Source organism: Carettochelys insculpta, chromosome 1 (genome assembly GCF_033958435.1).
Source record: "Carettochelys insculpta isolate YL-2023 chromosome 1, ASM3395843v1, whole genome shotgun sequence".
NCBI classification, from domain to species: domain Eukaryota; kingdom Metazoa; phylum Chordata; order Testudines; family Carettochelyidae; genus Carettochelys; species Carettochelys insculpta.
In genome coordinates this window covers 289,159,726-289,185,943 of record NC_134137.1, presented here as the reverse complement: position 1 = coordinate 289,185,943, position 26,218 = coordinate 289,159,726, and the positions used below count along the sequence as shown (strand labels likewise).

The following is a 26,218-nucleotide window of genomic DNA, read 5'->3' as shown; positions in this document are numbered from 1 at the left end:
ATGGGAACATTAACAAGAAATATTTTGCTTTCACCATAATCTAGAAACTTCACATTTCTAGAAAATGATAAATATACTGAACTTTCAACTTAATATAGTGCATTTGTTCAATCAATAGTCAGTAAAACATAGTATCTAAAGAAAAAAGATATGTGGTGAGCTACAGTAAGCTATATTTTAAATAGAATATCACATGTACATTCAGAGACTGTAATTATTCACCTAGGCTGAGTCTACATGGCACGGCTTTCCCAGTAGATCCATGTTAATGAGCAGCCTCAAAATTGCAAATGGCCGCTCATTAGCATGGTGCCGCAGTTCATTACCATAGCGGCACGAGAGCTCCATCTCGGCAGAGGAGGGTGCTGGCAGTAAAAAGGTCATGTGGACGTGCCTCTGCTGGCAAAAAGGCATAAGCGTCTAGCACCAGAGGGGCTTTTTGCCAGCAGGTGCACATCAACACGGCCTCTTTACTGCCAGCACTCCACTCTGCCGAGATCGAGCTCTTGTGCAGCTATGCTAATGAGCCACAGAACCATGCTAATAAGCAGGCATTTGCAATTTCAAGGCTGCTCATTAGCATGGATCGGCCGGGAAAGTCGTGCTGTGTACACCCAGCTCTTCAGTGTACAAACAAAATTCATATTATATATAATGTACAGCACCAGACACCTTGTAACTTTTCAACTAAAAAATAAAATCAGTTTATTGTAATTTAAACTTTAGCTTTTATGTTATTATTATTCACTATAGGCTCCAGAGAAGAAAAACTAACATTTTTTCTGAAACTAGCTTTACATTTATACTAACCTTAGAAATTGTACAATAGGTAGAATAATGCAGAAACACCACAAAATAATGGGATCTTGTTTCCACAGTCAAATATTATATTAATTAAAAATATATAACTACAATGATTTTAGCACGGATTGGCCAGTGGCTTTTGCAGAGAAGTAATAGAAATTTAATCACAGTTTAGGATCTCATTTTAATTTTATATTTATCAATGATGAAAAAAAGAAACTTTGTTATGTACAATGAACAATACATATTATTTTTATTCAAAAGAACCTTGATATGTTTGTTTGTTTTCTTTCTTTTTGTTTTATTTTTTTGTGTGTGTGAAGAGGAACAATGCTTTTAAGAGTGTCTGTTTGTTTACTTTGCATTTTAAGATTAATTTTCCAAACATATTATTTTATGAATTTATTTTAACAGTGAAGTAGTGCTACAGATTGTGTTGCTATAACAACAGCATTCTTGCATGGCTCTTGCATGGGTGAACTGTGCAGGGTTTGGGTCATGAAAGCATTCTATTGTTATATAGTTATGATCAGACACAGCCCTTGGGGCTATGCTGTCTACCATTATATGATTCTCCCTCATGTTGTGTTTATTCTATATGTTTACAAAGGAAATATACATATTTTAATCATTGCAACAAAGCACTCCCTTAACAACAAGCAAACAAACAAACCACCCTGCCTCTTGTTCCCCAACCAAGGTGGCAATCTATTTCTATTCTCAAAAATTATTTAGCTTTATAAAACAAACAACGCCTATCCCATGCGTTGGCACACTTGCTTATTTTGTTTTCATAACTTTGTCGGATTGCTTATGCCACTCGAAAAATAAAGAAATATTCCCTAGAAGATATAATAATTTTTTCTGCCACTGTCAGTACAAATAAGTCTCCAATTCTAGTCTTCTAGTTCTAGTCTGTCTATTGACCTCAGATAAGCCAAGATTAATTTCATAACCACTGAGCTTTAAATGCTTTAATCATAACATCTCATATTTAGCTTCTCACATCTGAGTCCTACTTCCTCCAAATTCATTTCTTGATTCAGGCAAGACTAATACTGGGCACTGCGCTCCAAATGTGATATAATATGTAATCTTGCTTGGGGTTTGCCAATGGCACTCTGCCACTTGGCTGCAGGACTAAAATTTGACTCATGCCCACAGGTTTGCTTAAAAATGTGAGTTGGGGAAACTTGTACCTATGTGATCAACTTTGTACAACAATCTCCACCTTCTTATTTCCAGTCACTCACCCCCTTCTTTCTCATGCAGGCCGTATAAATAAGAAAAGGGCAATGCACTAAGTAAACTCATTAATGACACGTGCCCTGAGTCTGAGATTGGACAATGAAGGGATAAACAGTGCAGCTGATAATCTCAAAGCTATACTGTTCACCTAGAAAGGAAGGGTGAAGAGCCAGACTCCAAGTATACAGTAGAGAAGATGGGAGAGTGGATATGAAGGAAAGCTGGTCCACTCATATTGTGAAGAGGAATATACACCTTTCACTGATCTGTAAGATGGGTGGCATTTTAAATCAGCCTATGGGCCTAGTTATCTGCAGTACTAAAATAACTGTGCTTTGCTACGTGCAACGGGGATAAGGAGTTCTAAGCATTCTTAGCCCAAAAACCAAAATTAAAGACACTCCCTACAGGATGTGGCAAAGAACAGCAATAGTACCTGACAATGAGAAAGAAGGCAACAAACTAGTCTGTAACTTCATGGAAAAGTGAAGGTAATTCAATAAAAAACGTAAAGACTACATGAAATAGAGGCTACTTTAACATGAGTGAAATGAATATTCACAATAAATTGGATTAATTTGAATTATGCTAGAGAGACAATGTGATCTTTAGCCATTATAGAAGTATAGTGAGACAAATAGATGAAATGCTAATGAACAGCAGATGAATATTAACTGTTCATAAATGACAGAGGAAGGAAAGGATGATTTATTTTATGTAAAACATGCAAATATGAAATTGAAATAAATTAGGTTAATGGTAGAGTGAATTAAATGCTACGGATAAAAAGGTAAGAGGAAATGGAAAATATTTTCTAGGCAGAATATTTCTAGACTGTCCAATCAAAGAATAAGAAGAACAACTAGGCCATGTCTACACGGCCCCAGAGCATAGCACTGCTGGCAGCAGTGCTATGCTAATGAGGGTCCTAGAAATTGCAAAATACTCATGCAGCTAATTAGCATAGCTCCATGAGATTTCACTGTCATCAGAGGGGGCTGCTGGCCATAAAGAGGCCATGTAGACATGCCTCTGCTGGCTAAACTGCCCTCTGTCCCCAGTCCCTTTTCCCTGAAAAATTCAGGGATAAAGGACTGTTGACAGAGCGGGGTTTAGGCAACCAGGGCACACCTCTTTACTGCCAGCAGCCCCCTCTGATGAGATTGAAATCTGCCGTGTGAGTATGCAAATGGGAAACCATTTGCAATTTCCAGGAACCTCATTACGCCATGTAGATGTGTCCACAGAGTTAATGGGATATTAGAATAAATGATTTCATTCTCTTGGATGACTCCACCTATCCAGATAGTTGGGGAGAAACTTCAGTGAAGCAAAAGACCTCTGTAAATGTTTCTCTTTCCATAAAGAATGGATTAAAAGATTAAAATGGAAACAAAAGGGTGACTCCTATACATAGCAGTGCCCACCAGAAAAGAATTAGTAAACCATAAAGGGAGGTGGAAGCCATGAGGTTAGGAATCCTAAATCCTAAATTAATTGAGTTTAACATACTAACAATAGATTGCACCCTAACAGAAATTCTGAAATTACGGAATACCAGTGGTCCTAACCTAAAAGGTGTATCAGGATCAGAAGAGGATATATACAAAAAATAAAAGAATGAAAAACCTTGAGAAAACAAAAGCTAGGGACACCCTCCCTGACAGTCCTGGCTAATAGTCATTGATGGACCATCCTCTATGAATGTATCTATTTCTTTTTTTGAACCCTGTTGTAGTCTTGGTCTTCACAATATCCTCTGGCACGGAGTTCCACTGGTTGACTGTGCATTGTATAAAGAACTACTTCTGTTAGTTTGTCTTAAGCATACTGCTTATTAGTTTAATTTGGTGACCTATAGTTGTTGTGTTAATAGAAAAAGTAAATAGCACTTCCTTATTTACTTTTTCCACATCAGTCATGTATTTATAGACCTCAATCATAATTCCCCTTAGTTGTCTCTTTTCCAAGCTAAAACATCCCAGTCGTGTTAATCTCTCTTCATAAAGAAACCTTTCCATAACCTTAATAATTTTGTTACACTTTTCTGAACTTTTTTCATTTCCAGTATATCTCTTTGGCAATGGGATGACCAGATATGCACACATTATTCAAGATGTGGTGTCCCATGGATTTACATAGAAGCAATAAGATATTGTCTTATTATCTATCACTTTCTTAATGCTACCCAACATTCTCTTTGCCTTTTTTTTTAAATTGCTGCTGCACATTTAGTGGATGTTTTCAGAGAATTAGTGACGATGGCTCCAAGATCTCTTTTCTGAGTTGTAAAAGCTAATTTAGACTCCAACATTCTATATGTATAGCTCAGAACAAGCCAAGGGTTTGGAGTGAGGAAAAGAGGGGTGTGGGGCTCTGGCTGGAGATACAGGCTCTGGGAAGGGATCAAAGATGAGGGGGTTGGGGTGCAGGCTGCCCAAGGGAGATTGGACTAACCCTAGTCCTCTCTGACTAAAGCAAGTTGGGGCCAGATGAGAAGTTCCTCTCTATAGCTGGAGCAGCTCCAGCAGGCACCTGGAAGGGGCACCTGTCTCCCACCTGAAGCAGATCTGGGTAAGGCTGGGTGGGGACCAGGGAAGGGTTTCCTGTCCCCTGGCAGTCAGCGGCAACTCTGGGAAGGAAGTCATGGCTGGGGGAGAGGTTCTATTTTGGCTTATGGAACCAGAATTTGACTCCTGATCACTGCAGATATTAAGCATGCAGAATTACTCCTCCAGGGGATAGGTGAGGAATGTCCATCTACCATGAATTTCATCTGCACTTACTCCAATATACTTCTGGTTAGAGAAGGCATAATTATGCTCTGTATGTGTCTTTAGATGAAAGCATAGTTGTCTGTCTCCAGAATAGTTTTTTTTATTTATATTAGCCAGTTGGTGCACATCATGCACACGGATCATCACATCAGTTGGACATGCCCAGTATCTAAGAGCACAAATCAGCACCCATAAGTTAGTGGGAGCAGGAAGGAAGGAGAAAAAAACACTTTATTTATCCAAACTTCTGCACCCTCACATTCAACAAAATCCTACATACTTCTCTCAACTATAGTTTACAGTAAGTCCAAGTAAAAATAAAATCACTTCCCTCAGTCCATAGCCCAGGTCTTCCATCCTCTCAGAGCAGCCTCACCTGTCTGTGCTTCTCATGATGTATAATAACACTCAAAAGTTTGGAACTTCTCTCACATTAGTCAAAGCCATTGCATATATACTTTACTACCTAGACAGGCCTTCTCCAGTGATAAAATATCTGTTAGAAGCCTGCTTTATTCTCTTTTACTTGATGTCTTTCCCTCATTTAGTAACTTACAGCTGGTGTTCCCTCCTTTTTCAGGTTAGTAAATGTGGCTGGTATTGGTGTGAAGACCTGATTTTATCCCCTTGTTCCAAGACACTCCACTAACTGCTCCTTATCCTCATCCAGCATTCACTCTCTCTCAGTTAAAATCCTTATAATAAAGAATAATTTTGTTGCTTTTCTCAAACTAGCATGAAATTTTGATTTTGACCACTCTGTAGCTAAAATAAATCTGCTACTGTGCACCCAATAGAGATTTGACAGTGTATGCTACACAGCTGAGATCTAAAACCAAACATTAAACTGTCTCTGTGCTTATATTATCTACATTTTAGCATAATTACTTTCAATCTGCAGAAGTATGGCTAATAGGTTGACTTTAAATCAGTATCCATTGGAATAATTCACTGTCAGCAAAAATGTTTGATTTGACTAACACTTTTTAGCATTTTTCATCATATAATTCTGAAATGTACTTAACTTGTATTTGCAACAGATGTCATTTTAGGAGCAACCACTGAATAGTCAGTTGTAATAATTTCAGAGCTGGAGGTTTTGGTTGCAGGAGTCATCCAGCTGTAAATACTTGTCCTCTAATGCTGTCCTCCTCCTCCCGCCCCAGTTGCTAGTCATTTTACAACATTTTATTTAACCCCTTGGAAACTACAGAACATTGATACAAAGATGCCTGCCTCTTTAAGGCTGCATCATTCGTGTTTTCCAGCAGTTTAGAAAAAGCAAAAACACTAACAGACAAACAATACCACCAGCTGTGCATATTCAACTGATAGTGAAGTCAATGGGAGTTGTGAGCATCTGAAAAATAATTTGGCAGTTACAAACCTATGCATAAAATTTCATATGAATATTACCCACATGCATAATTTAAAATTTAAAAAAGCACCATGCAATCTGCCTACTCCTCCAATCTGGTTCTACTGTACTTTATGCCACGTTTGTGAATATCCAATTCTGAGCACAGCCAGGGGCTGATCTGTTCCACAGCATAAGTTAGAGCTGCACTGAGGGACTTCTAAATCAGGGGTTCTCTAACTGTGGTACACACAGAGATATCTCTTGGTGGTATGAGGAAGAAATTGTGTAATGGTGGATTTTATTGTTTTGTTTACTGCATTTTTATAATGGGTTACTGGGACAAAACTTTATAATTCTGTGGGAATTTGTTATATAAAATATGATAGATAATTTACTTCAATCAGAGAATACAGATACAAAGAGACACTGAGATGCAGAGCCCACTCCCCCCATCGCCGTACAGTCTGGGTTCACTTGGCCATCAACTGCCCAGTTGAACTGAACAAAGAATTTGGACAGGGTTTTTGTATTTTCAAAACAAAATAGAACATGTTTGTATTTTCAGTTGTATACATTGTACAACAACTATATCAGTATGTGACAGTGCTAAAGACAGCTGCTTAAGACAACTAGTGTTAAGAAGACCACACAAAGCATCAGTGTTATGAAGGGCAGAGATATGCAGGCAGCAGATAGCTCTGGAAGAGTGTACACAATAAGAAAAGTTTGTGAATCTCTGCACTAAATTATGCCCAGCTGCTGGCAGCCAGAGCATAAGAAGACCTTAGCCATCACGTCTACCATACAACTCATGTGCCCTGTCTGGAGGACAAAACCCAGGCAGAATGTATCCCATAATGCACTGCATTAACTGTACAACAGCTAGAAAATAAAGTAATGAATCTCTAGATCTCTAATTCTGAACTCTATAAAACAATGCAAGCAATCCTGTGGCACCTTAAAGACTAACTATTTTATTTATTAGGTAATGAGCTTTTCTGACAAAAGGCTCATTACTGAATAAGTAAAACTGTTAGTCTTTAAGGTGCTACAGGACTGCTTACTTTGTTTTGTGAAGATACAGAATAACATGGCTACTCCTTTGACACTGAACTATATGACATTGTTACTGCTACTATGAAAGAAAATAGGGTTCATCTTTGGAATCAGATGGACAGAATAACAGATAATGAATCTGCAATATAAATTCTGTTGGAACTCTGAAGGGAGTAGAAATAATGAATAGAAAGATCTTTTAATTATCTAACCTCATATATTATTGAGATAGACCCCAGTAACAAGAATAATTGTTTCCCAATAATAGTTTTAAATGGACTGCTGTTTGTTTGTTATTGCTTTACATGATTATTCTCTTTGTTCCCTCTGAAGCACCTGGCACTACCCACTGTCAGGAGACAGGATACTGGTCTAGATGGACCTTTGGTCTGACCCAAAATAGCTGTTGTATGTTCTTATGATAATAATTTTATATGTAGCTGAGATATTTTAATTTTGTTTGAGAATTAAAAAATGGCAATGTACTCAGTGACATCTTTTATGAGGATCCTCCCTAGAAGAGGTACTACTAGTGCCTATAATTAGGGTTTCATGATGCTTTCCATTATAAGATCACAAGTTCCATTTTGTGTTTTTTTGTTTTTTTTTATTTTCAGCAGAATTGATTATAAGATCACAAGTTCCATTTTGTGTTTTTTTGTTTTTTTTTTATTTTCAGCAGAAATTTTCAGCTGTTTTTGAGAACAAGCTTAAGAAAAAATAAATTGTTTTGCCCATGTTAAAAAATGTATCACATTGTTTTAGTTGAAACACTCTAGTGCCTTCATACTTTTAGAAAAACACTTGAAATTTGACTGGAGTCACCATGGTGCAGGCCCACAGAGGAGAGGATGGAGGGTACAAAAGGTAATTTCCCTGAGGCCTGGTGATTTGGAAAGGCCAGGGTTCCCAGACACTGACACTGACAGTGCCAGAGAGGCAGCAGCCAGATGCGCAGGCCCTGTAAATTGCCATTGGAACACTGCATGGCACACTCCAAGTATCTCTCACATCTGCCTGAGTGGGAGGTATGGTGCAGTGCACGCCAAGCAGCACTGAGAGCTGCCTGGAGCATGCTGATGCACTCCTTCCACCCATGGCCCTGCTTCCACCCATGGCCCTGCCCCTTCCAGAAGCATGGACCCAGCCTCCCACCTTATCCAGAGGTCCAGCAAGTCTGTTGGCCCCTGTGGAAGCCATCTTTCACATCCCTTACTTCTGCACGCACACAGGAGCCTGTACTTTCCTTGACCTGTTTGGGAATGGCAGGGAGGATGAGCTCTATGGAATGCGTTAATGCACTGTTTGGAGTTGGGGCTTCAGCTCCCTGGTACCTGTTTCTCCTGGCTGATAACGGTTTCCCTTTGAAAAGTGATTTACAATTCTCTAATTGCCTCTGACACTGGGCTTGTTTGTGTAAGGGTATAAAATACTAGAGTTAGCTGCATCAAGCAGCCTTGCTGGACCTGTTGCCTTATTGAATTCAATAAAGCTGAATGTTAGCCGCCTAACCACAGAGAAGTCTTTTGCTTCAACAGCCCCCCTGCCCTGCTGTCTGGAATTTTGAGGTGTTATGAAGAGATCTATAGCTGGGTGACCCCATGTCTGAAAGAGGTGTTGGGTCACATCCTGGTGGAGCTCCCATTCATGATCTAGCGAGAAACAACAGCTGAAGGAGAGTCTGCAAGTCTATTGTTCATGCCTGTCAGATATGGTGCCATAAGGACAATGTTGTGAACAATACACCAGTTCCACAATTTTACAGCCTCTTCACAAAGTGATTGTGATCAGGCCCCTCCCCTACGATTGATATAAAACATTGCCGTGGTATTGTCTGTAAGGATTTGGATGGTCTTGTTTTGAATATGCAGGAGAAAATACTTGCAAGCATTGAAGACAGCACGTAGTTTGAGAAGATTGATATGTAGCCTCTGTTCATGCTTGGCCCATCGACCTTGGATGTCGTACTGCTGACAATGTGCTCCCCATCTGAGAAGCAACACATCTGTTGTAATTTGTTAGGCTGGTTGAGCACAATGAAATGAAACCTCCACTTCTGAAGGCTGATCGTGAATTGTGATATAAGGCTTCTTATAACTTCATAGCATTGTGACAGTAGGTAAGCACGAGTGGTTGTGGGGTCAAGGCAAGCTCCTATAAAATCAAAGACTGTGGTAGGTTCCAGGGCTGATTTGGCTATATTGGTGAGGAAACACAGAGATTGTAGAAGCTGTCTTATAGACCGTGCCATGGCTCTTCTGGTCTTTTGTGAAGGGCCTCAAATTAGACAGTCATCAAGATACACAAATACCTGAGGTGTCCAGCTGTTGGTATGAGGATTTTGGTGAATACCTTGAGGGCAGTTGAAAGCCCAAACAGAAGGAGTCTGTACTGACAACACTTTGACATGAGGATGCAATATAAGTATTGCCTGTGAGTGGGGAGAATGGTGATATGGAAACAGGCATCTTGTAGGTCAAGGGCTGTGAACCAGTCCCCCTCATCCAATGCAGGGATTATAGAGGATAGTGTAGTCATCTTGAAACACTGTTTGAGAATATATGTGTTCAGCTGCTGTAGATCTGGGATGGATCTCCAATCTCTGGTTTTCTTTTATGTTATGAAGGAGTTTGAACAGAATCCTTTCCCCTTATGTTGTTCCAGAACTTCTATTTGAAGGAGGTGCTGTATTTCAAGATGCAGTAAGTTCTTGTGAGATGGGTCCCTGAGAAGGGACAGGGAATGAGGCAATGTTGGAGGGATAGAGAGTAGAGGGATAGTATATCCCTGGGCAATGATATCTAAAGCCCATCTGTCTGTGGTTATGAATGCCCACTATTGATACAAAGGGTGAAGGCGTTGATGGAATTTGGGATATCTGGCGCACTGGAGAATGTTGGAGGTTCAATGAACCCTCAACCAAAACTTCAAACCTGCTGTTTGGAGGCAGGTAGTGCCGCTGCATGGTTATTCAGGGCTTTGTGCCTCTGATTTCACAGTCTATTCGCATTATGCTGATATGTCCTGTAGGATTTTCTCGTGAAGGGTTGATCTTTATACTTGTGATATGGGGTGTATCTCCTTTTGCGGAATGGGGAAGTGTACATCCCCAAAGTGCACCAAGTAGTGCATGTACCTTTGCTGGTGTGCAAGAGCTCATCAGTGTTAGCCACAAAGAGCCTGATCTTATCAAATGGTAAATCCTCTACTTTTGCATGGAGTTCTTATGGGATGCCTACTGCTTGTAGCCATGAGGATCTTCTCATGACAATGCCTGTAGCTAGGGCTCTGGCTGACATATTGGCTGAATCTAGTGCCATCTGCAGTGCTGTGTAACTTCTTGAACTATAGACTTAAGAATATGTCTCTTGCCTTCAAGATGATGAATCAATTAAGTAAGTGTTGAAGTGATGGTTAGCTAGAAGTAACTTGTAATTAGCTATGTGTAATTAAGTGTAGAAGATGAATACATCTTTCTATCAAATACCTCTAAGTGCTTATGCTCCTTATCAAGAAGGTTACTTCTATATTGTGGTGTTTTTACTCTCTGATTGGCTGCATTCACCACAAGAGAGTTGGGCTGTGGATTTAAGTATAGAAAATCCATGCCCCTTACCAGAATGAAGTACTTTCTATCAGCCCATTTGTTTGTAGGTGTAGCCATGGCTGGATTTTGCCAGACTTCATCTTCTGCTTCCATTACAGCTTCTTTGAGTGGTAGGGCTATTCTGTCCAAGGCAGGTGGCTGTAGACTTTTTAGAAGCTTATGCTGTTTCTCTGGTATTTCTGTTAAGGTGATCTCCTGCCTAACTGCCACCCTTCTAAAAAGAGTTTTAGGTCATCAGGAGAAGGATGATCTATGGGGATGATTGATTCCCCTTGAGATAACGAGTCCAGAAGCAATTGTGATTCAAGATCATCTGACTTGTGAGTATCAGGCAAATCTACCTGCTTCTCATGGTGTGAAGAGACACATACGATAGGAGATGGCTGGTGCTATTCCGCAATAGGGGCTACTTTCAAGTGATCCCTAATGGGCTCACAGCAGTGAACCGGTGATCAGTGTGATCGAGATCTCGCACTTAAGTAAGACCTGTGTGGGTATTCCAGGATGTTGATAATCTGAGTAGGACTGCAATGCACGAGGTGCACTCAGGGATGAGTGCTGTGAGGAGAAAACACTTCTGTGGTCATAGTATCTATTAGCCTTGGAGAAGTCTGGTGATGTGAGGGCATGTGGATTTGCAGGTTGGGGAGAATGAGATTGATGTGTGGCAGTATAGTGAGGGCAAAGTGATTGATGAGACCTCAGTAACCTATAATGAAAATGATGACTGCCCTCATTATCATTATGTTGGTAGGATGGTATAGGAGATTATCATCATCAATAATCGTGGGTTCAGTGCCCATTGGTGTCTGATGCCTCTCTCACTATTTCCTTCCATCTTTCCCTGTCCAGTGCAGAGTTTCTGTAGATTAGCTCTACACCAATCTACTATATCATCTACCCATTCTCTGTGAGGTCTGGCCTCTCCTATTTGAACTGTCCATTATGCTGAATACCAGGGTCTTGATTTTTCATTTGTCATTCATTCTACGAATATGCCCAAATAGTTGTAGCTTCCATTTTATAACCTTCTGCAGCAGGTTCTCTTTTGGCTATATCTTTCTACATAATTCCTCATTGGTGACCTTCTGCATCCATCCTATTCTCAGAATCTTTCTGTAACAACTCCTTTTGAATGCCAATATTCTTCTTTTCAAATCTTTCATTACCACTCATGTCTCACACCCGTACAACATGCTGCTGAATACACACGTTTTCAAGACTCTCAGCTTTGTTCCTAAGCTAATCGCTTTGCTTTTCCATATCTTATCCATCACCTTCAAACTTGCTCTTGCTTTCCCTGTTCTAGTTGCTATTTTCTTCCAACACCTACTGTGGAGCACCCACAGGGCCATCACTTGAAGAAGAATTAAAAGTTTTGCTGAATCTATGACAGAGCAGTCAAATGTTGCTTGCAAGATCAAGCTATAGGGGTTAAATTCAGTTAGCAAGCATAAGCACTGTGTACGCACCCACACACACAGCAGAAAATGAGTATTTATAGAGGGTTCTGCATCACAGTCATACAGTGGATCCAAGCTTCAGATTAACTGCACGTAGGCCAACATGAAGGGATACTTACTATGGATTGGGTGAATAGCATAGGTATGGTATATTACGAGCCCTAAATTAAGTAAAGTACTCCAGCTTATCACAAAATTCAACTAAGTTAATGAAACTTCTCATGTGCTTGAAGTTAAGCACAAGCTTATGCATCTCACTGCATCAAGGCCTGAACATTCACACTAAATGCATTGTGCCAACATATGACTCAGCGGGCTTCTCTACACTTGCCCCCAACTTCGAAGGAGCATGTTAATCAGGGCAACAGGAGATTACTAATGAAGGGCTGTGGTGAATATGCAGTACTTCATTAGGCTGTGGCAACTTCGAAGTGTCAAAATTTTGAGGAGTAAAGGCACTTCAAAGTAGCACAAGCACTTTGAAGTGCCCACGGCTACACACATGCTGCCACTTTGAAGTTGCTGAGGGAAGAATTAGCCTAATGAAGTGCTTCATATTCACTAGAGCACTTCATTAGTAATCTCCCATCACCCTGATTACGATGCCCCCTTCGAAGCTGGGGACAAGTGTAGACCCAGCCATTGTGTGGAGCCAGTGTAATATTGTCCATAATAAAGAGATAGTCAGTGAAGCATACTAAAGCCTAACGTAAAATGAAAGAAGGGTTAATATTTTTAGAACTTATCAATCCAGTGTGAAGAAAAAAATGATGCTTATTTAGTTTTAATACATACAAGAAAAAATAATTCAGGGTCAGCCCATTTACACGTTTTGTAATGCACTTTCCCAGCAAAACCCCAAACCACTGCAGGTAAAACACCTAAGAATGTAGCTACATATCCTTCATCACTGTACTATCTGAGTGTTATATAAACAGTTGTAAAACTCAACACATCTTAAAAGCAAATTATCTGGGAAATGTATATTTTTGCTTTGCTTTTAAATTGTGAAAGAAATGATAGATAGGTGGGTGGCAGAATGATGGAGCTTATAGAAAATGCATTATTGTTCATGAAATACGACCACAGGGAACAGAAATTAAAGAAGCAGGGGGAAATTATGTGATAAGTGAGTGGGCAGCCATCACCATTTTTTTATCCTCCTACCAGCTCACACATATTTTGGATTAAAATACATACTCTCAATAGAAGCGTGTTTCTGAAAGTGGAGTTGTTTTTGATGAAGAAGTCCATATTCTAATAAAGACCTCAGAGAAATCATGTCTGCATGAGAAAAGCCATTCAAAAGAGACACAGGTTAGTCATCTGAAGGTGACTTCTGGATAGAATGGATAGTCAAAAAAGACTCTGAAGAACACTTATCCTCTACTGGTTACATCTACACTACAGCGATCTGTCGACAGAAGTTACCATCAGAAGATATCTTCTGACAAAACTTCTGTCAACAGATCATGGCCACACATGAAAGTGGATTGCTCTGTTGATCTGCCCAACCACTCTCTCTACAGAATGGCCAACTGGAAACACAGCAGACAGGGCTACCTGGTGACCCAGAAGTCCTGTCTGTTGAAATAGGGCCCCCTGGAGCATTCACATGGCTTTTTTGTCAACAGATTCTGTTGAGAAAGGCATTCGGCTCATGGCTGTCAACAAAAGTGCCAAGCTCTATCAACAGAACGCATGTTTAGCGTGGATGCTCCGTGAGTTTTGTCAATAAAAGTGGAGTTTTGATGACAAAACTCTAGTGTAGACATAGCTTACTAGCTGTGATTCCATTACGGGTAAGCAGGCAGACTGTGGTCTGAACCTCTCCTTGCAAGTCTCCCAGAACCTCCACTGAACCTCTCCCTGCAAGTCTCCCCGTCTCCCTGCAAGTCAGCTCCAAACTGAGTCAGGCTCCTTGCCTTTCTCCTTCCTCCAGGCCTGGCATTGGTTGCAGGTAAAGCGGGGCAGAGTCAGCTGGGCCCAAAAGCTCTCTTTAACCCCTTGGATACCTGGCCCTTCTTTCTGCACTCCATCACATTTTTACTGACTACAAATATAAAGAAAAGACAAGATCACACTAAACTATCTGTGGCCAAAGGTGACTGAGGAGGAACACAGAGCAGTTCACCTGTGCAGATCTATACAGCCTTGGTATAGGGCACGAGGATATGTAGGGTGCTTGTGTGGACTGAACGCACACTAATTCAAAAAGTATGTAGGATTTCAGATGAGATAATACTTGGGGCAATTAACCCATCCTACTGCTCATGATGCTGTGTCTATGTTTCTACTTTAATGGGTCCCTCAGAAAAAATACATCTCTATCTGTAAGTAGACACTGAAATTTTGTCAACAGAAGCCTGCAATCTATACATAGCCCCTGTAAATAAGAATCAGACTTACTGTGCAAAGAAGCAAGCCCCCACCACCAGCCCTCTTTGAGGCTTCAAAGGTAGAGATATGACACACAACAGGAAGAAGACAGTTATTTTCTCTCTGGCTATATCTAGATTACAGTGATTTGTTGACAGAAGTTTTTGTTAGAAGGTATCTGTGACTTTACTGGATTTTTAAATTGGATATGGAAACCATTTCTGTGACCATTGACGCTGAACCTTACGCCAGGTCGGCCAACTGCGGTGTCTAATGAAAGATGGTGGTGCCCTCAATGTGTCTATGTTACTTATATGTCTGTGCCATGTTTGCATGTAAAGTTCTAGATTTTTGTCTCTATAGCTGTGTTAGAAATATTTCATTGATAAGCTTCACAATAGGAGATGTGATCGCTTCCCCAGCCAGGGTGATGGACTACACAAAAAAGAAACAGGTTCCCAGACATCCAACATACATCTCAGGAATTTGGAACTGTCACCAACCAGTGCATCACCAACCAACTGGAATGCATCCAATGGTAGAGTGCCACAGCAGCCTACCTGGTTCAGATGACCCTGACTCATAAGGGTTTTTGGGAAGATGAAATAACTTTTTTCCCTCCACTGGGAAAACTACAAGATGACCCTGGCGGTGCCTATCTTAGTCCAGTTCCAGAATCCAAGGAGTCAACATTCCAGCTCTCCAGTATTCCAGTAACCAAGACTAAGTAACCGGGAATCATACCCCTTATGGGGTGTACTTTCAGAGACTTTTAAGAATCAGCATACAACATTAATGGCCTGCTTCAATAACTGTAACTGATGTATGTAAAGTAACAATTTTTCTCTTTTACCCTAGTTCTTCTTTCTTTGTTAATAAACCTTTAGATGTTAGATTTGAAGGACTGACATCAGCATGGAAATTTGGGTAACACCCAATTATATTTTGACCTGGGAGCATGGCTGGACCCTTTGGCTACGTCTACACATGCAGCCAACATCGAAATAGCTTATTTCGATGTTGCGACATCGAAATAGTCTATTTCGATGAATAACGTCTACACGTCCTCCAGGGCCGGCAACGTCGATGTTCAACTTCGACGTTGCTCAGCCCAACATCGAAATAGGCGCAGCGAGGGAACGTCTACACGTCAAAGTAGCACACATCGAAATAGGGATGCCAGGCACAGCTGCAGACAGGGTCACAGGGCGGACTCAACAGCAAGCCGCTCCCTTAAAGGGCCCCTCCCAGACACAGTTGCACTAAACAACACAAGATACACAGAGCTGACAACTGGTTGCAGACCCTGTGCCTGCAGCATAGATCCCCAGCTGCCGCAGAAGCAGCCAGAAGCCCTGGGCTAAGGGCTGCTGCCCATGGTGACCATAGAGCCCCGCAGGGGCTGGAGAGAGAGCATCTCTCAACCCCCCAGCTGATGGCCGCCATGGAGGACCCAGCAATTTCGACGTTGAGGGACGCGGATCGTCTACACGGTCCCTACTTCGACGTTGAACGTTGAAGTAGGGTGCTATTCCTATCTCCTCATGAGGTTAGCGACTTCGACGTCTCGCCACCTAACGTTGAAGTTAACTTCGAAATAGCGCCTGACGCGTGTAGACGCGACGGGCGCTATTTCGAAGTTGGTGCCGCTACTTCGAAGTAGCGTGCACGTGTAGACGCAGCTTTTGGGACCCAAAAGAATCTGTGTGGAGCTGGTGAAATAGGTTTTAAGAACCTCTCACCCAAGTCAGGGGCTGTCAGTCTGGGCTGTTCTAGCAGTTAGAGAATCTGTGAGTTTGCTTGCATGGCTTCTGGCTGGCCAGTGGGGCTGGAAGAGGTACTTTTGTGGCTGGTTTGATTTGCCTTAGTGAGAAGGAAATCACAGACTGCGCTGTAAGTGGCCCATATTTAAGCAAATATACCCTGGGTTGATTCCTTCAGCGGTGCCCAGAAACCCCATCATGATACGTCTTCCGACAAAACTTCTGTCAACAGAGTGGCCAGACTGCCCAGCTGCTCTCTCCACAAAACAGCCAACCAGAAGCATAGCAGACAGGGATGCCCTGGCTGTGTCCACACTACAGTTTTGTTGACAGAAGAGGCCTTCTGTCAACATAATTCAGGGTGCATCTACACACATAAAGGCTACGTCTACACGTGCACCCAACTTCGAAATAGCTTATTTCGATGTTGCGACATCGAAATAGGCTATTTCGATGAATAACGTCTACACGTCCTCCAGGGCTGGCAACGTCGATGTTCAACTTCGACGTTGCTCAGCCCAACATCGAAATAGGCACAGCGAGGGAACGTCTACACGCCAAAGTAGCACACATCGAAATAAGGGAGCCAGGCACAGCTGCAGACAGGGTCACGGGGCGGACTCAACAGCAAGTCGCTCCCTTAAAGGGCCCCTCCCAGACACACTTTCATTAAACAGTGCAAGATACACAGAGCCAACAACTAGTTGCAGACCCTGTATATGCAGCACGGACCCCCAGCTGCAGCAGCAGCAGCCAGAAGCCCTGGGCTAAGGGCTGCTGCCCACGGTGACCACAGAGCCCCGCAAGGGCTGGAGAGAGAGTATCTCTCAACCCCCCAGCTGATGGCCGCCATGGAGGACCCCGCTATTTCGATGTTGCGGGACGCGGATCGTCTACACGTCCCTACTTCGATGTTGAACGTCGAAGTAGGGCGCTATTCCCATCCCCTCATGGGGTTAGCGACTTCGACGTCTCGCCGCCTAACGTCGATTTCAACTTCGAAATAGCGCCCAACACGTGTAGACGTGACGGGCGCTATTTCGAAGTTACTGCCGCTACTTCGAAGTAGCGTGCACGTGTAGACGCAGCTAAAGTGTTCTGTTGACAGAATCTCAACAGAACTCTGCATTTGTCTCAACAGTATTATCCCTCAAAAATTTGAGGCATAACACTTCTGTCAACAGAGTTATGCCAATAGAAGTGCAGTGTAGACACTTCTGTTGACAGAGAGGACTTCTGGTTCACCAGGCAGCCCTGTTTGCAGAACTTCCGGTCGGGTGTTCTGTCAACAGAGGGCAGGGCGGTCTGGCTGCTCTGTTGACAGAGCAGATCACTCTGTTGACCTGCTTTTGTGTGTAGATGCAGTCTGTTGACAGACATTACTGTTGACAGATGCTTCTAGTGCGGACATAGTTCCTGTGTCCCAGAAGCCCTGTCTGTTGACAGAGGGTGCCCCAGAATGTCCAGACTGGCTTTCTGTTGACAGAGGCATTATGCCTCCTGGGGAGTGGGATAAGATTGTCAACAAAAGTACTGTATTCTGTTGATTTACTGTCAACAGAACACCTTGGGAATCAGGATGCTCCCCTGGTTTTGCCAACAAAATGCCAGTTTTGACAACAAAACCCTCTAGTGTAGACTTAGCCTCAGTGACCTGGATGACACCACACTTGGAATACGGCATTCAAATTCCACATATTACAGAACCAGAAGGAGAGTTTACTCACCCTGTGCAGTAACTGGAGTTCTTCAAGATGTTGTCCACATGACTGCTCCACCTTTAGGTGCATCAGTGGCTGTAGATTTGTAGGTAGCAGTCCCCCAACCCTTGGCTGTCCGCATGCAAAGGGCACAGGCATGAAACATCTATAGCACTTTCTGTGCATGCCTGGGCAGCCAGCTTCTCAGTTTTTCTCTGATCCAGAAGCCAGAGAAGGAATCTGAAGCAGAGGGGAGAAGGGTGGGCAGTGGATTACCCAGGAGGACAACATCTCAAAGAAATCCAGTTACTGCACAGGGTGAATAACATCTCCTTCTTCTTGGAGTGTCCCCATGGGTGCTCCATCTTTAGATGACTATAAAGCAGTGTCATTGCTTGGAGATTGGTCCTTCAGATTGTGTACATCAGCTGATACAAAACAGATCAGCCAAATGCAGTCTGTGCATTTGTATGGTGTAAAGCTGAGTGAAAGTGTGAGCAGACGTCCACATGGCTGCTCTGCAAATGTCGTCAGTAGATACGCCTCAGAAGAAGGCTATAGAGGCAGCCATTGCACATGTGGAATGGGCACAAATGCCTGCTGGAGATTCTTTGTTAACCTTATTGTACGTGAGTCTCATACAGCCCAAGATCCGCTTGGACAGCCTCTGTTTGGAGACAGGCATGTCATGGGACCTTTCAGATGAAGAGATGGGTCACCTTCTGAAATGGCTGTGTTCTCTGCAGGTAGAAGGCCAAGGCCTGACAGACACTGAGATTATGCATGGCTCTGTCCCCATCATACTTATGCAGTTTAGCGAAGAAGACAGCTGAGTACACTGGTTCGTAGCAGTGGAAATACGTAAGTGCTTTTGGGAGAAATTTTGGGTGGGTGCAGAGGAATACTTTTTCCTTGTAAAAGGTCATATATGGTGGTTCAGACATTAGTTCACTGATATCTCCCATCCTTCATGCTGAGGTGATTGCCACAAGGAAAGCTACTTTCATGGACAAGTGCAGCAAAGAGCAGGTGACTACAGGTTCTAAGGGTTTGCCGGCTAGGGTCCTGAGGACCAAATTGAGGTCCCATGCAAGCATCGGCTCTTTAACTGGTGGGAACATGTTGGGGAAGCCTTATAGAAAATGCTTGATGAGTGGTTGGGCGAAGACCGAGTGGTCTTGAATAGGCAGGTGCATGGGGTCACGACTGTGAGAGATGCACCACGCTATGAAGCATTGCTATTTTTGTAAGTTTTCTTTGTTGCAGGTCACCTACTGTTTACCAGGATCGTTTGGACCTGAGGTGGGCGGTGCAGCTCTGAATCTGCCAGCCAGCCAGGAATGATGCGTGGAGGTGAAGGTGGTCGATAGCTGGGTGGTGAAATGAACAATTCTGTTGGGTCAAGAGCAAGAAGACAGGAGGAAGACAATATGGGGGACATCTGGACAGCTGTAGAGTTTCGGAGAACCAGGGCTGTCTGGGCCATCTGGGTGCTAGTAGTATGAAGCGAGCCCTGTCCTGATTTACCTTGATCATGACCCTCTGAATGAGAGGAATTGGTGGGAATGCATGCAGTATAGGTGCATTCCATGTGATGTTGAATGCATTCCCCAGTGAACTGAGGGCTAATCCATGTCCAGAGCAATAGTGGAGGCAGCATGTCTTGGCCCTTGTAGCAAACAGAGACACAGATGGGAACCCCCATCTGTGGAAGATGTGGCAGGTGGTGGATTTGTTGATTTCTCACTTGTGATTGGAAGGAAACTGCGGCTGAGGTCGTCCGAAGTAGATTGATCTTGCTTGGTAAGTAGGCTGCCACCAGATGGATTTGTTGAGGGATACACCACGCACACAGTTGCACTGCTTCTGAGCAGAATTATCTTGAGCATACTCCACCCTTTTTGTTGATGCAATGCATTGTTTCTATACTGTCCATCATTATGAGGACTGTTTTGTTGGTGATCTGCATGATAGTTGGAGTGGGTCTCTGGAAGGAAGCCCGTTGCATAGATTCTGTGGCTGCATCCACTGGCTGAGAAAGTCTGGCTGTAGCTAGGATGCTCAGTGTTTTGTTCAGCAGATGGACTTGGTGCCTGAACACTGCTCTGAACCAGGCCTGCATTGGTCTCATCTGGAGCCATGCATGGGCATGACCAAGATTGCTGCTGCCATGTGGGTAAGGACGCATAGACATTGCCTAGCAGTTATGCTGGGTCTGACCTGTAGCACTACGACCAGGTCTTGGTTTGCCTGTAGACAGTGTAGAAGCAGCAAGGCTGTTGTCAAGCAATCCAAAAGTGCCCCAATGAATTTGAGTGTCTGAGTTGGTGTCAGGGTGCACTTTGGCAAGTTTATGCATAGACCCAGGCTGGAGAATAGTGTTCTGGATACGGCTGTTGTCTGTTGGTTCTGCGTTAAGGGGTGGCCCCTTATTAGACAGTCGTCTTGGTAGGGAAAGATGGTTACTCCCTTTGTTCTTAGATAGCCGTGTCTACACGTGCACGCTACTTCGAAGTAGCGGCACTAACTTCGAAATAGTGCCCGTCACGGCTACACGCGCTGGGCGCTATTTCGAAGTTAACTTTGACGTTAGGCGGCGAGACGTCGAAGTCGCTAACCCCATGAGGGGATAGGAATAGCGCCCTACTTCGACGTTCAACGTCGAAGTAGGGACCGTGTAGTCGTTGCGCGTCCCGCAACTTCGAAATAGCGGGGTCCGCCATGGCGACCATCAGCTGAGGGGTTGAGAGACGCTCTCTCTCGAGCCCCTGCAGGGCTCTATGGTCACCGTGGGCAGCAGCCCTTAGCCCAGGGCTTCTGGCTGCTGTTGCGGCAGCTGGGGATCCATGCTGCAGGCACAGGGTCTGCAACCAGTTGTCAGCTCTGTGTACCTTGTGTTGTTTAGTGCAACTGTGTCTGGGAGGGGCCCTTTAAGGGAGTGGCTTGCTGTTGAGTCCGCCCTGTGACCCTGTCTGCAGCTGTGCCTGGCACCCTTATTTCGATGTGTGCTACTTTGGCAAGTAGACGTTCCCTCGCAGCGCCTATTTCGATGTGGTGCCGCGCAACGTCGAAGTTGAACATCGACGTTGCCAGCCCTGGAGGACGTGTAGACGTTATTCATCGAAATAGCCTATTTCGATGTTGCTACATCGAAATAAGCTATTTCGATGTAGGCTTCACGTGTAGACGTAGCCGATATGTGGTGACCAGTGCAAAGACCTTTGAGAAAACCCTTGGTGCTGTGCATAGCTCAAAGAGAAGCACCCTATGTTGGAAGTGTTGTTTCACTATCATAAATCTGAGGAATCATCTGTGTGATGGGTGGGTGGCAACATGAAAATAAGCATCCTGGAGGTCGAGAGTGGACAGCCAATCTCCTTTTCTGCAGTGCAGGGATGATTGTGGCTAATGTTACCATCTTGAATCTTTGACAAAGTATGTATCAGTTTAGATTTCTGAGATCTAGTATGGGTCTTCAACACCATTCTTCTGTGTGAGGAAGGAGCTTGAGTAGAAGACCCTTCCCCTGTGCTTGGTGGGTACCTCTTCTATGGTTCCCAGCTGTAGAAGTTGTGCCACTTGCATGAGCACAGACTTGTGAGAGGGGTCCCTGATATACAACCACTAAGACCCACTTGTCGGTGGTGATGGCTCGCCATGCAAGGTACCATGCTGCTAGCCTTGAGCCAAAGGTGGTATGCAGCTTGTCCTGGAGCTCCTAAGCTGTGAGGGCTGTCTGAATTTTGACCAAATGTTTAAAATGACTGATGGGGTGGAGCCTGTGTAAATAGTCTGTTTTATTTACATTTTGCAGCCACCATTTGGATGCCCAGAGTAGGTAAGGCGACCTGTGAATCTTTGAAGGAGTGAAGCATCTTGTCAGTATTTTCTGTGAAGAGTTGAGACATTTTGAAGGGAAGGTCCTTGATGGCGGTTTGGACCTATCTGGGAAAACCAGACAACTGTAGGCACGATGTGTACCACAAGACCACTGGAGATGCTAGGGACCTAGCAGCAGCGTCTGCTGAATCCAAAGCTGATGGTACAACTGTCTGTGAAAGGAGGCAGCCCTCTCTCATGAGGCCTTTGTATTTATTTATTTATCTATTGGAATTGTTTCAATGAAGGTGTGACTTCGGTCAACAGCATGGTGTGTGTATTTTGCAAGCGATGCCCCATAATTGGCAGTGCAAAATGGTAGGGTGGCCGATGATTACGACTATTTCCCTCCATGATATCCAGCATTTTCCTCTCTTCATCTCTTGTGGTCATCTGCCATTCTGCTGTCTACCCCTCTGATGTACGGCCCTACTATCAGTAGCCACGTCTACACGTGCCGGCTACTTCGAAGTAGCCGTGCCAACTTCGAAATAGTGCCCGCCACGTCTACACGGGGTGAGCGCTATTTTGAAGTTGACATCGACGTAAGGTGGCGAGACATCGAAGTCGCTATCCCCATCAGGGGATGGGAATAGCGCCCTACTTCGACGTTGAACGTCGAAGTAGGGCACATGTAGCCGATCCGCGTCCTGCAACATCGAAAGAGCGGGGTCCACCATGGCGGCCATCAGCTGAGGGGTTTAGAGATGCTCTCTCCAGCCCCTGAGCTCTATGGTTGCCGTGTGCAGCGGCCCCTTAAAGCTCCCCACCCCCTGCCTTCCTGTGCAGGAAGCTGAGAGCACGTGCAGGCAGCAGCAGTAACACGCGGCTAGCCTGCACGCCTCCCTGCAACCCCAAGACATCCCCCTGCTGCGATGGCCGCCCACCAGTCCCCCAAGCGCCCCCAGGGCACCCCCCCAAGAGGAGCCAGGGCTCCCAGCCTGGCAACCAGCCTGGGAAAAGGCAGCGGGGCCCCTCCTGGATGAAGGCCGAGATCTGGGACCTGCTGGGGCTCTGGAGCGAGGAGGAGGTGCTCCAGGTAATGGGGAGCAAGAGGCGGAACGTGGATGCATTCGCTCGGCTGGCTGAGGGCCTGGCCGCCTGGGGTCACCCTGCCCGCGCTCCTGACCATGTCAGGAGTAAGGTTAAGGAGCTGCGGCAGGGTTACGCCCGGGCCCGGGATGCGGCCAGCCGATCTGGGGCTGCCCCCGCCACTTGCCCCTTTTACAGGGAGCTCAGGTCCATACTGGGCCCCCAGTACACCTCCTCCCTGCCGGCCACTCTCGACACCTCGGCCGACGAGCCCCAGCAGGCCCCGGAGGCGGAGTCCGCCCTGGAGGCAAGCCCCGCACCCCAGGGCCCCCCCCAGGAACCCACCCCTGGGACACCGGAGGAGGAGGAGGGGGAATCCTACTCCAGCGACAGGGGGCTGTGGATCGTCCTGCCGTCCCGGAGCTCCAGCAGGGCGTCCGCCTTGAGGGTGTCCCCCGACCGTGGGAGCGGACCGTCAGGTATGTACCCCCCCCAGTGCACACCCCTGGGGTTGAGGGGCGGCGACAAGAGACATGACCAGGGCTCTCCACATGCCCAGATGACCATGGCCCCAAGGACAGCAGTGGCATGTCCCTCAGAAGAGTGCATCAGCCCCTGTCCCCTCAGCAGGATAGTGCCATGCCCCATCCCTGGGGATGGGGGGAGTGGAACCTAGGGTCCCCCGGCGGGGGCAGGGGTGGGACACCCATCAGCAGCAGCAGCAGCAGCATCTCCCAGGGATGGGGATGGGGAACCAGCAGCAGAGGGGTGGGGGGACAAGGGCCACGGCTCGGGGGCCACAATAACGGCTGTCTCCACTCTTCCTCCCCCACTGTGTTCCGCAGCTGCACCATCGGAGGGCCCAGAGAGCGCCAGCGAGGTGTCAGTGGTCCCAGAGAGCCCACCGGGGCCATCGCTGCAGGCCAGCCCCTCGGTGGAGCACCAACCAGCCCCAGGGCGGGGCCGACAGCGGAGCCACCACCATCCGAGGATGGCGACGGACCCCCAGCTGCTCGCGACCCTCCGGTGGCAGCTGGAGGTGTCAGAGTGGTGCCTGCGGGTGGACGAGCAGCGGCTGGAATTGCAGGAGCGAGCACTGGCCTGGTGCCAGGAGGCATGGGGGGCCTTTATGCACACTTTTGAGCGCATAGCAGACTACCTGGCCCCCTATGCCATGCCGCCCGCTGCTCTGCCCGCCCTGCCCGCCCTGCCCACTGCTCCACCCGCTGCTCTGACCACTGTTCCGACCGCCATCCCACTGCCGTCTGCCACCCTGGAGCCTTCCGCCGAGGGGGACCTGGGGCCTGCTGACACCTGCTGGCCATACCTGCTGGTTCGCCCGGCCCCCAGCCAGCCTCGGCCAGGGCTGAGGCCGAGGCAAGGGTCACGCCCGCCAACCCCAGGCGCCGGACAGTAGGGGGTGCGGGGCCCAGGATGTGCCCCCCCACTTTGTACATATCCCCCATCATATAATATTTGTGTATATAGTTTGTGTTAGACCCCTGTTCTTTTATGGTACCTGCCCCCCATGTAAATAGTTCCCCCCTTTTGTTCTCACTGTAGATATATATATATATATATATATATATATATATATATAGTTAGTATTTTAATATAAGAGAAACCACTGTTTTGTTTGGGTTTCAAAAACAACAGGTCTATTTTTATTTGCAAGAACAGTGGGGGAGGTGTGCTCTTGGGTGCTCTGTGGTGTGGACGTGGGGGCAGGGAGTGTTGTGGAGGATGTGGGGGGTGTAGTGGGGGGCCTGCCAGCATTTACCCCGCAGCCTGGTCGAAATGGGCCTCCTGGACCCGGATCCCCTCAGGGTCCACCTGGCGACTGGGGGCAGCGGGTGGCTGCATGTCAGCCCTGCCAGCCTCCACAGCCCAGCCCCGAAAGAATGCCTCCCCCTTGCTCTCGACCAGGTTGTGGAGTGCGCTGCATGCGCCCACAGTCTGGGGAATGTTGGTGGGGCCTGCATCAAGGCGGGTGAGGAGACACCTCCAGCGCCCTTTGAGGTGGCCAAAATTGCACTTAACCACCTGGGGTGCATGGTTCAGGCACGTGTTGAAGCGCTCCTGGCTGGCTGACAGATGGCCCATGTAAGGGTGCATGAGCCAGGGCCAGAGGGGGTACGCTGCATCTGCGACGACGCAGAGGGGCATGGTGGTGTCCCCCACAGGGATCTCCCACAGGGGGATATAGGTCCCCGCCTCCAGCCGGCGGCACAGGCCCGAATTCCTGAACACCCGGGTGTTGTGGGTGCTGCCAGGCCAGCCAACATAAATGTCCAGGAAGCGGCCCCAGCTGTCCACCAAGGCCTGGAGGACCACAGAATGGTAGCCCTTCCTGTTCAGGAAGTATCCTCTGCTGTGCTCCGGAGCACGGATGGGGATATGGGTCCCATCCAGAGCCCCAAAGCAATTTGGGAAGCCCAGGCTGGCAAACCCCACGATGGCGGCATCTGGGTCCCCAAGCCGCACGAGCCTGTGGAGGAGCAGGGCATTGATGGCGTGGACGACCTGCAGGGGAAGGACATGGGAGAGCACCAGTGAGGGGTGTGCAGGGTGTGTCTGGCCTTCCCCCTCAGGGCTCCCTCCACCCCCAGGGCTCCCCCCCGTGGGTCCTCTTACCTCCATGAGGACAGCCCCAACAGTGGTCTTGCCCATGCCAAACTGGTGCCCCACGGATCAGTAGCTGTCTGGAGTGGCCAGCTTCCAGACAGTGATGCCGACCCGTTTCTCGACGCTGAGGGTACGCCGCATGAAGGTGTCCTGGTGCCTCAGTGCGGGGGTGAGCCACTGGCAGAGCTCCAGGAATGTTTGCCTGCTCATGAAAAAGTTCTGGAGCCAGCAGTTGTTGTCCCACTCGCCAAGCACCAGCCACTGCCACCAGTCGGTGTTTTGGGGTAGCTCCACAGCCAGCGGCGTGTGCAGCGGGGAGGGTGGGGCGGAGGACAGCAGGGTCTGGGGCTGCTTCCTCCTCCCCTGGGGGCAGCTCCTCTTCTTCTGTGACTAAAAGGTGATCAGCTGCCTCCTGCATAGCATTGAGCAGGGCAAGCACTGCTCCTGCAGGGGCGGCTGTGTGGACCTCTGGCTGCTGCTGCTGCTGCTGGGGGTCCATACTGCTGCGACGGGTGTGCATGCCTG

General features: G+C 46.2%; 1 protein-coding gene across 9 annotated transcripts in view; it reads right to left on the bottom strand.

The window, feature by feature from the left end:
• Positions 1 to 26,218, bottom strand: part of ANKS1B (ankyrin repeat and sterile alpha motif domain containing 1B) — a 908,578-nt gene that overhangs the window by 628,746 nt on the left and 253,614 nt on the right. The window lies entirely within an intron of this gene.